We start from the raw sequence: 12,030 nt of genomic DNA on the forward strand, positions 1-12,030 counted from the left end.
AATACTATGTAGCTCAGTAAACGCATTGATGGATTACTTTTAAAGGAAGTTGCTATAAAGAGTCAAAAAACATCCTGTAACTAGATTAAAAAACAAAAACAAAAAGAGTCTCTCCCCAAATAGTCAAACTGGGGTTTGCTAGCACTCAAGGAGAGCTGAGAATGAAACGGTATTTATTTAGCACTAACAGTGTGCTAGTCAGTGTAATATTCTGGCTTCATTCAGGTTCTAGACTGGTATTGTTATTCATCGTTCTACCTGAGGAAACAGATTCTGAAAGGTTAAAGGATCTACCACTAGATACTAAAGTAGTAAGTGGTGGGGTCAGGATTCAAGCCAAGGTCAGCTAAGTTCCAGGTTTCAAATTTAAGGCCTTTAATGTGTTTCACCTACAGGTTAATAGAGTTGCTGGCGAGCAAGAAAGAATTTAAAAGTTCAGGAGTCTCCACAAAATTGTCTAATTGTATGTAACACATTTTCAAGATCTTTACAATGTACAGTTTTATTCACTCTATCGTATTTGGAATAACAATGACTATCAATTTGTTGGACCTAGGAAAAAGACCAAAAGAATTTATAAACCTACATAAGTTAAGAATCAGTTTATTGAACTAATTTTTTAAAAGGTTATCCCAAAATAGGAGATAATTTCAAATGTTTTTATGTGATTTTACATGGTTTTGATATGATTTTGATAGGGCTGGAATTTCCTAAGATTATACCATTTGCCATTTCATTTCACTATATACTACATAGAATTCTGCTTTTCAAAAAAAAAAAAAGGGAAACAAAGCCAACAAAATCACATCTTTACATTTCTGCCACTTGAAATTATAAGCAACAGGAACCAGACTTATTATTTTTAAAGATTATGTTTATGAAAAAATTTATGTTAATAATTATTAAGCACTTTGGAGTTTTATTTTTATTATTTTGGGGCTTATATTGTTATTGCAATATCTCCAGATTTAACTGAATGTTAACTTTTTGCAGGACTCTGATTGCCTTGTTTAATACTATGTGGCAACAGTGATACAGATGATATCAATTAAAATCTTCCTAGAAATGCTTACCAGTAGACTTATTCCCATTTTGCATATGGGGAAACTTAAGTGTTTGAACAATTTGTTAGAAGCTTCATAAAATTAATAGACTAGTAAGTAGACTTTCCAACTGTAGACAATCCAGAAATTACAATGACTATAATTTAAAATGGGCATACTAGAAATAATCACAACTTAGAAAGTACACCAGCATATAATTATTCTTAGCTAAAGTTCAGTTGTCCATTTAATACAATTCTTAAAAAAAAGAATATATATATAAGAATATATATATTCTTATATATTTTACCTTTTGTGATAAGTAGTACAAAATTCGAAAATTCTAAATCTAACTTTTTGGTGTCCATATTGCTAGAAAATTTTAAATTTATTTATAAATTCCAGGTAAATAGTGGGTTGCCAACACATAATATTAACTTTTAAACATTATCTAATACACCAGATGTTTAAAAAAATGGAATGGCTTAGGAAAACTTGAGTAGGGTATAAAGAACAGTAAAACTGGGGACACAGAAAGTAGTCTGCTCTTATAAAAACAAATTTAGTCTAATTGATTTTTGTTATTATTTGCCTTTGCAGTACAGAAAGCTGATACTCTTTGACTTACTTTCTTTAAAGGATAAATCTTATTTGATCACTTGATGAAATTTACAAGTTAATTATTTTGTTAGTGGAGAAAGAAATAAGGCTATTGAGATGTTTACTAGTATTTTTCTTTCATAATTGGTGAGTAAATCATTAATAGTTTCTCAATTTCTTAGAGTTTATTTGAATTTGGGGGGCTTTTGCTTTTGTTTTGCATAGAAAGAACTAAATCAAAAGCTGGTTTAAGCTAGTTTTTAATACATGTTTTCATATTTTGTTACTCCACAATTACATCTTTAAGTAAATTGACCTACAGGTCAAATGCTGTCTCCAACGCAGTAGGACTAACACTGAAGGAAAATGTAATTCTATTTGTATTCACATTGTTAGATTTGAAAGGGAGAATGTTAGTATAGTTTTCTTAGTAGATGATTGCCTGTTCTCAACTGAAAATAATCCACAGGAGATTCTATTAAAATCAGTGACTGTCTTTTTAATTGACAATAAATATCCTAGGTAAAGAAAAAAGTGTTTTTACTACTTGGGAGTTCCAGCATAATAGACAGGTATTTCTCCAGTGAAAACAGAAAAATGGCATAGCAGAGCTGCAATGGGAAATTTCTGAGGTAGAAACCTTCGTTCATTAAATACATATTGAGTACTTGGGGAACACAGAGATGAAAAATGAAGTCCTTGTCTTCCAGCTGCCTGCTGTCTAATGAACAAGAAAGATAAGTTTTTCTGATTGCAGGTCATCTATGTAATAAGGGCAATTATAAAGATATACCTAAGGTGCTAAGGGGACTTGGGGAAGGAACTCTTAACTCAGCCTGGTGGCCCAGATATGATTCCCAGAGGAAATAACTCTTGAATTAGAGCTTATGCCACATAAAGCTAACCAGAAATGGGAAGATAAATAAGGTAGAAATAAATCAGTATATCCCCAGGCAGGGCAGTATATGCCCAGAGGCAGGGCAAATCGTTTAGTAAACATCATGGGGGAGGGCATGGGGAAAGGTAGAGCATACACTGAGAGAGGGAGTAGCCCCTTCTCTCGCCAGTGTATGGTTGGATAGGAGGCAAAGGCTAGAGATGTTTAAATGCTTTTTTAAGCTTGTATTTAATCCCAAACACCATAGGTAGTGACTGATGAATTTTTGGACTGATATGATTTGATCTGCACTTTAGATAGATTATCCCAGCAGGGTGAGACTAGAAGCAGAAAGGTCAGGTAAGACCTTTAAAACTTCAGGAAGGGGCTAGTAACATAGGCAAGAAATGAGGAGGGCCTGAATCAACTAATATTGATCGAGGGAGCAATATTGACCAATATCAAGTGAGCATCTTCTATTCCTGGCCCTAGACATACAGTTTTACATACTCACTTTAATCCTTGCCGCAACCCAATTTAATCCTTACTACGACTCTGATATAGTATTATTTTTGTTATTTGTTTGTTACAAGTGAAGCCTGGGGCTGAAAGAGGCTAAGTGTTTTGCCCAGGGTTACAGTTAGGAAATAGCAGAGTAGGGATTTAAATCCCTGTCTGACTCTAGGACCCGGGCTTTCAACCACCTGTTTTTGTGGTTTATTAATGAATTATCAAATCAATTTATGGTTTGTAACCACATTTTTTAATGGATATAGAGGAGAACAGAAAATACCAGAGTATATTGTGTACAGGAAGGATAAATATCATTTTATGAAACTTCTGTTTCAGTGATTTTTATATATCTATTATGTGGTATTACTATGTCTCAAAGTAAAAAAAAAGGAAGTTTGAAAATGACTGTACTATGTTATACTGCAATTGTAGTAGGGAGAGAAAGAAAATGGGTGTGTATTACCTATGTTATAAGTTTGGGTGACTGATTGTATGTGAGAGGGTGATGGGGAAGAAGAATCCCAGGTTGACCCCAAATTCCTGGAGAAGACGCCTGGTACCCTTCACCAAAGACGGTGAGTACAGAAGGGCAAGTGTGAGATAAAGGACAGTAGTAAATGGTTTGGGGACCATGTTTGAGATATCTTTGGGACATCCAGGTGAAAATGCAGACAGCATTTCTTAGGAAGGTAAACATACATTTATAACATGACCCAGTAATTTCGCCAAGGTATTTACACTAGAGATATAAAAAAAAATTCAAAAAATACTTAATCAATAGCATTTATAGCAGCGTTATTCATATTAGGCAAAACAGGAAACAACCCAAATATCCATTAACATGAGAATAATACTTTTAAATACAGTATTATCCTTACAATGTAATGCTGGTCATCAACAGAATTAACTACTGGTCAGCATGGATGAATTTCAAAGGTATAATGTTGAGCAGAAGAAGTCAGACACAAAAGCATATATTCTGTATATTTCCACTAACAATCAGTTAAAAAACAGGCGAAGTTCATCTTAACTGGTGAAAATCAGAACAGTAGACTATGGGGGTGGGGTAGGGACGGACTGGAAAGGAGTGAAAGAGTGATGTGAATATACTATATCTTGACTGAGGAGGTAGTTAAGAGTGTTTCCTTTATCAAAACTCATCAAAATTTATAATTAAGATAGGTGTTTTTCACTGTATGTGAACTTTACCTCAATTTTTAAAAATGGCTTAGTAAAAAACAAAGAAGAATAGATTGTTTTATATGATAGAAAAATCTAGAAGTAAACCCAGCTCCAAATATGGTTGGATCCAAGTGCTCAATGTTATTGATATTAAATTTTTGTTTTCTCTTTGTCTCTTGCATGTACTTCTTTATGTGTAGGTTTTATGTCAGGCAGGCTTTCCCTGCCAAGTTTGACCACGAAAGCGCCAAACTTACATTCTATTCATCTAGCAACCCCGTAGGAAAAAGAACACCTCTTTTCTGATTGGTCCAGCAGAAATCCTGGTATTAACTCTGCTCATACCTGAACATGAACTAATTACTGTGGCCAAGTGGCTCCTTGGGGTGGGGAGGTGGAAAGGGTATGATCAAGTCACCTGTATTTTTATGTTCACCCAGAAGAGCTGAGAGAGGTGCTTCTCCAAAGGAAAACTGGAATGCCGTTACTAGAAGAAGGAATACGGGACAAAACCAACAGATGTCCCCAAAAGTGATAATAATTTTATTCAAATAGGTTCGGAGGGTCTGCTGTTTTGTAAAGTTCTTTTTAGAAAAGCACATGTAATTCTAAGATCCCCAGTCTGTAAATACAGATCAGATCAGCCAAATTTTGTTGTCCTTTGACCCCTTCTGACTTATAGTTGACCCTCCACTGTCAAAAGACTTCCCCACCAGTAATTTATGGGACTTCCCAGAGAGTGTCTCATACTTACAAACACCATTACCTTCAATGGTAATCCTTCTTAGGAGAGACAATAGGACCACTGCCCTATCATGGTTAGTCTCTCCCCTTTCTCTCCAGAACCCGGCAGTTTCCACTGGTGGCTGTTACTGAATCACTAAGTACCACCACTATGTCAGTGCCAAAGTTGAACTGGAATAGTGCCAGTTAAATGCCTATTGTTTCTCACTTCCTAGCCTGCCTTTCTGTATTCTATTATGTGATGCTGGTACTAGGACTTGGCTATCTGCATTTCCCAAACTCCCTTGTGAGTTGGCTCCCTGTCAGGTTCTGATAGCAGAAGGCATTGGGGAAAGTTTAGAAGGCAGGTGGTGAGCAGAGAGACATTCCTTCTCCAGCAGCAGAAGCAGTTGGCTCTAGTCTAACATGTCTTTTGCTGCTCCCAGGACTAGATACTTAGAGCTCTCTCCTCTGGGTGTAGATACCAGACCTGTGGGGCCTTCTCTCTGAGTCCCTAGGTTCTAGTGACCCCACCTCTGTGTTTATTCCTTTAATCCATACAGGTAATTGCTTTTTGCAGTTACAAATATCTGGGTTATCCTTTGTGATCTTTCAGCCTTTCAACACCTGTGTACCAGTTCCCTGTATTAAATACTCTCATTTATTTTATTTTATTTTATTTTATTTTATTTATTTATTGCCACACAGCACGGCTTGAGGGATCTTAGTTCCCCGACCAGGGATTGAACCCACGGCCTCGGCAGTGAGAACATGAAGTCCTAACCACTGGACTGCCAGGGAATTCCCAAATACCCTCTATTTAAACCTAGTGCAGTTTCTATTTTCCCAACAGCATCCTGACCTAGTGTTCTAGAGCCAAGGTTTGGAGGTGAAAGTGATATGCCCCCTTCCCTATGTGTCACTCTCTGTTACATGGATCCCAGTTAAGTGTTTCTTGCTGTTATAGACTGAATGTTTGTGTCTCCCTGAAAATTCATATGTTGAAATCTAATCCCCAATGTGATGGTATTATGAAATGGGGTCTTTAGGAGGTGATCAGGTCATGAGGGTGGAGCTCTCACAAATGGGATTAGTGCTCTTATAAGAAGAGGCCAGAAAGCTAGGACTCTGCCATGTGAGGCTACAATGAGACAGCTACCTGCAAGCCAGGAAGTGGGTTCTCACCAGACACCAGATCTGCTGCCATCTTGATCTTGACTTCTTAGCTTCCAGAACTGTGAGAAATAAATTAATGTTGTTTAAGCCACCCAGTCTATGGTACAGTATTTTTGTTATAGCAGCCCACACTGACTAAGACACTCATTATGCCCAGATGTTTTACATAATTTAATGAAACAGTGCTTTCATTTCTCTTGCCTCATCATACAAACACAGTAGGGAGCTGGACTGGCATGGATTTGAGTGCTGTAGTCAGACACTACCTTCTCTGACAGCTCTTGATCAAGGTAGCTGTACTTTACCCTTTTCCCCTTGGAAAAGTTCTTTCCCAGGAGGATTCTGAGGTCTATGGCTCAAGCTGAGATCCTCACAGCATGTAAGTATAGCATCTACCATTTATACGGTTCAGTACTGAGGCTGAGTTAACAGACTCAGTGCACACACAGAATATAAATGAGAAGACTAAGTGAATGTGCTCATTATTATGTTTGTAGCCTACACTATTACTTTACCTCCCCCTGCCCCACCCTCCAAAAACATATAAACAATAACAAAGAAAAAACTCCACAAAACTTTCCAAGGAGCAACTAACACAATGGGTGACCCAACAAGCATTAAAATGCCTTGGAGTAGGATCTTAGATTTGTGTAGCATTTTGCATAGCACTTTCACAAAGATTACCTCATTTGATTTTAAAACAATCCTGAGAAATAGAAAGGGCAGATACTTTCCCCTTTCAACAGATGAGGAAACTGACCCCAAGGTTAAGTCAGATTTGTCTAACAGACCCATAATGTGAGCCACATGTTTAATTTTAAACTGTCTAGTACTCAGGCTAAAATAAGTTTTAGACAATTCATTTAACGTAATATATCCAAAGTATTATCATTTTCAACATGCAATTGATATTTGAAAATTATCAATGAGATATTTCACATTTTTTTCTACTAAGACTTTGACACTTAAGTGTCTATTTTACAGTTACAACACATCTCAGACCAGCCACACTTCAAGTACTCAACAGTGGGTTGTGGCTATCCTATTGGGCAATATAGGGTTAGACTATTTACCCAAAGGCATGTAATAAGGAAGGTAGTCAGCTTCTGAAAAGGGAAATAATAGTCTGAAAACTTAAAGACCTGAATTTTAGACATGACTCAGCCTCTTACTGGTTGTGGGATAGAGGACAAGGAATTCTTCTTCTTTAAAACAAAGCAAATGGCATTAATCACTTGTCTTTACTCTGTTCCCAGTCTTCCTCTTTCCCCCATACACACATCGGAACCCTTTCCTCAAGGGAAATCTTGAATGGAAAGCCAATATTTAAAACATAAGATGTGCTTCTCTGTTGAAGGAGGAATGCCAATGGGGAGGGAGGGGTACAAGTGGCTCACAACCTGTTTAGCATACACACGTGTTTGTGCATACACATGCACACACACACAGAGCATCTTCTGAGAGGACTTGGATGAACCCCTTGGGCATATTTGAAACCCTTGGAGGAAATCACCTCTAAGTTCTTCTCATTTTAAAGTCTATGATTCCATGGGTACAACTCCACTCAGGTATGGTTGACTCTTTCAGCCACTGTTTAGTTTAAGATTTAACCAAGAAAAAGAAAGTACTATTGTGAGTACAGTACAATCCACAGACATCATTATATTTGTGTTTGACTCACATTTTTAGTTTCATAGAATCGTCAGTTTTCATTAATGGAAGGGAGTCTTTAAGATCAATTAGTCAAGTGGCTTTCTGATTATTTTCCCGTAGTAATAGAAGCTTCTTTTCAAACAGTAGGTTACACAGAAATCTAAAATATACTCTATGAGAAAAAGGAACCCTTCTACGCTGTTGACGGGAATGTAAATTGGTATAGCCACTATGGAAAACAGTATGGAGCTTCCTTATAAAACTAAAAATAGAGTTATCATATGATCCAGCAATCCCATTCCTGGGCATATATCCAGAGAAAACTATAATTTGAAAAGGTACATGCACCCCAATGTTCATGGCAGTACTATTTACAATAGCCAAGACATGGAAACAACCCGAGTGTCCATTGACAGATGAATGATTAAAGAAGATATGGTACATATATACAATGGAATAGTACTCAGCCGTAAAAAAGAATGACATAATGCCATTTGCAGCAACATGGATGGACCTAGAGATTATCATACTAAATGAAGTAAGCCAGACAAAGACAAATATCATATGACACCATTTATATGTGGAATCTAAAAAAAAAAAAACACAAATGAGCTTATTTACAAAACAGAAAGAGACCCACAAACATAGAAAATAAACTTATGGTTACCAAAAGGGAAGGGGGGGTGGATAAATTAGGAGGATGGGATTTACATATATACACTACTATACATAAAATAGATAATCAACAAGGACCTACTGTATAGCACAAGGAACTCTACTCAACGTTATGTAATAATCTATAAGGGGAAAGAATCTGAAAAAGAATATATATATGTATAACTGAATCAGTGTGCTGTATACCTGAAACTAACATGATATTGTAAATCAACTATACTTCAATTTTAAATAAAGGAAAAAATATATATATATACTCTATGATAGAGTCAGGAGGATAGCTGTGCAAAGGGGAAGTGCATATGAGGATCTCCCAAACCCCTCCCAGAAGCAGGCGCCCAAGAATCCTCTCTCAAATCACCAGGGCAAACCAACACAGAATTTTAACAACCAAAGTTTAAGTCCAGTTCCAACCCCTTCATCCCATGAGGAAACTGAGGTCTTGTGAGATGCTTGGAGTCCCAGGACAAGCTGGTGTCAGAGCTGTCACAGAAACCAATCAATGACCTGCGAGAGCTCGCTGGTACTGGCTCCCAAGAGCCAACTGTTAACATTTTCAGAAGGTTTGTAAGCCAGCTGACATCAGGACAGTAGCCGGAAATCAGGCATGGCGAAAATATTTAAACCACAGAAATCAGCAAACACTACAAATCAGGGCTTTCCCCAGAGAACCGGTTGTTATACCTTGACCAGCACACCTCCCAATCCAGAGTTTCCAAGTCCAGGTCTTTATACGCTAGGCAGCAACCTGAGAATAAGATGCACTCGTTGTCGCTTTATAGGAAACAAAATTTTAAGTTAATAAAAAATTTTAAATAGTAAAAATTGTGTCTGTTCATGAAGAAGAACTTAATACCTAGCAATTTTTTTTTTTTTTTTTTTTTTTTTTGCGGTACACAGGCCTCTCACTGCTGTGGCCTCTCCCGTTGCGCAGCACAGGCTCCGGACGCGCAGGCTCAGCGGCCATGGCTCACGGGCCCAGCCGCTCCGCGGCATGTGGGATCTTCCCGGACCAGGGCACGAACCCGCGTCCCCTGCATCAGCAGGCGAACTCTCACCCACTGCGCCACCAGGGAAGCCCAATACCTAGCAATTTGTCTCAATATTTACCACTTTGTATTGTCCTGTGGGCACTGGTCCCATTGAGTCTTTTCAGCTGTTATTTGGAGATTTCAGCTACTTTGGGGATTGAGGTGTTTTTGTTCTTGTTTGTTTGTTTTGACAGAGCCGCGCGCGGCATGCGGGATCTTACTTCCCGGACCAGGGATCAAACCTGAGCCTCTGCGGAGTCTTAACCACTGGCCAGGCAAGTGAAACCTTTAGAACATTAGTTAAAATTAAAGTCTAAAAATAAAATAAGGAGAACAAATGAAACTATCGAAATTGCCGTTTGAGTAGCGAATGATCTGATATACCTCTTCTCAGTCTTCCTCTGGTTCTGTTTCTGGCTAAGAAGGTATTTAAAGGTCATTGTAAACAAACGCTGGTCTCCAAGCTTCTCAGCTGGCCTCGTGCCTCCACCTATTCAATCCTCCCAACCGAACTTCTGATTTATCATTTTAACAATAACCCATTCCCTCTGCCTCTTCCTCCCCTCCCTTCGTGGCTTTTCTTCCAGTCCTTTGTGGCTCCGCTCCCCTCCCTGGCTTGTCTGGACATGCTTGTGATGTCAGATGCCTGCACTTGAGCTGTCCTTTTGTATCCATGGTGATGGATGAAAAGTAAGCTGCTTTGCAGTGATTTGAACTTTAATCCGTTCAAATGATGCATGCTTTATTACTCAGGTGATTTTTTTTTCCCCAATACTTTTGGATCACTGAAATCTTGAATTATTAAAGAAGAATTAACATGCTTTCTCTTTTCTTTCTTTCCTTTTTTTTTTTTTAACCTTTTTTCCCTCGGTAAATTCGAAGAATCTTTTTGATCTCAGCAACTGCACTTTTTTCTTGATAATTAAATCAATAGGAAGATAATTTCAAAAATATGATTCCAAAGGAAAAGGAATTATAAAAGATATTTAAAGTTTCTTCTCACTACATGTATATAAGGAACTTATACTAGGTTAAGTAAAGTTTGGAGAGCCTACATAACACTGTAAGAAAAGGGAAACAGACTCACAGATATAGAGGACAAACTAGTGGTTTCCAGTTGGGAGAGGGAAAGGGGGTGGGGCAAGATAGGGGTAGGGGATTAAGAGGTACAAACTATTAGGTATAAAATAAGCTATAGGGATATATTGTACAACACAAGGAATATAGCCAATATTTTATAACAACTATAAATGGAGTGTAACCTTTAAAAATCATAAGTCACTATATTGTATACCTGTAACATATAATCCTGTACACCAACTATACTTCAATTTAAAAAAAAGAAAAAAAGAACAGAAAACAAACAAAAAAACCCATAAAAATCTGGCACTCAGTGATCAGTGTAACCAGAGGTGAGTAAGCCTTGGGGACAACATTAATATCATATGAAATATCCAGAATAGGCAAGCTCAGAGAGACAGATAGTGGAACCGAGGTAATCAGCAGCCAAAGGGCAGGGAGAGAATGAGAGTTACTGTCTAATGGATACAGCATTTTTGTTTGAGATGATGAAACTTTCTGGAAATAAAAAATGGTGATGGTTATACATTTGAATTTACTTACTGCCACTGAACTGTACACTTAAAATGGTAAATTTTAGGGCTTCCCTGGTGGCGCAGTGGTTGAGAGTCTGCCTGCCGATGCAGGGGACACGGGTTCGTGCCCCGGTCCAGGAAGATCCCACATGCCGCGGAGCGGCTGGGCCCGTGAGCCATGGCTGCTGAGCCTGCGCGTCCGGAGCCTGTGCTCCGCAACGGGAGAGGCCACAACAGTGAGAGGCCCGCGTACCGCAAAAAAAAAAAAAAAAAGTAAATTTTATATATGTTTATGTGTATTTTGCTACAATTTTTAAAAATATTGCAATTCATAGCTGTTCTTATCCTTGGTGAAAGAAGTTTTAGTGAACTGGCATGGGCAGAAACTAGTGATAGATCACAATCTAGCATTAGAGTTTAGGGAAGCTGACGTGCACAGGATGCCCTTCCTGAAAATTCAGAGGCAAAGCAGGACACCCAGGGCAAGTCCAGGCTGTGGATGAGCATCAGTAACAATGCAATTCACCATACCGGATCCTGAGATAAGAACGAGGGACCTGGCTGTGAAAGCTCAGGTAAGAAATCAGACAGCAGGGAGCAACATCTTGTCAAAGGCATAGTGGCGGGCTTCCCTGGTGGCACAGTGGTTGGGAGTCCACCTGCCGATGCAGGAGACACGGGTTCGTGACCCAGTCCGGGAAGATCCCACATGCCGCAGAGCGGCTGGGCCCGTGAGCCATGGCTGCTGAGCCTGCGCGTCCGGAGCCTGTGCTCCGCAACGGGAGAGGCCACAGCAGGGAGAGGCCCGCGTACCGCAAAAAAAAAAAAAAAAAAAAAAAAAAAGGCATAGTGGCCAGTTGCCTGCTCCTAGTCACAGGACAAGAGTGGGATTAAGGTCATGGTATCTGGACCAGGTAGAAGGTTAGGGAGAACAGGGTAGCCATTTCATAAGCTTTGGTCCA

The 12,030-nt window shown here is 38.7% G+C and overlaps 1 long non-coding RNA gene across 1 annotated transcript; it reads right to left on the minus strand.

Annotated features, from left to right (window-relative positions):
* Positions 1-1,220: 1,220 nt before the first annotated feature.
* LOC141275983 (uncharacterized) lies at positions 1,221-11,906 on the minus strand. The gene is made up of 3 exons (XR_012324703.1): positions 9,858-11,906; positions 6,098-6,173; positions 1,221-4,702 (listed from the first exon to the last, which is right to left on the minus strand). It is a non-coding gene; the product is annotated as an uncharacterized lncRNA (long non-coding RNA).
* Between the last annotated feature and the right edge of the window lie 124 nt (positions 11,907-12,030).

The sequence above is a fragment of the Tursiops truncatus genome, chromosome 12, assembly GCF_011762595.2.
Source record: "Tursiops truncatus isolate mTurTru1 chromosome 12, mTurTru1.mat.Y, whole genome shotgun sequence".
Lineage (NCBI taxonomy): Eukaryota > Metazoa > Chordata > Mammalia > Artiodactyla > Delphinidae > Tursiops > Tursiops truncatus.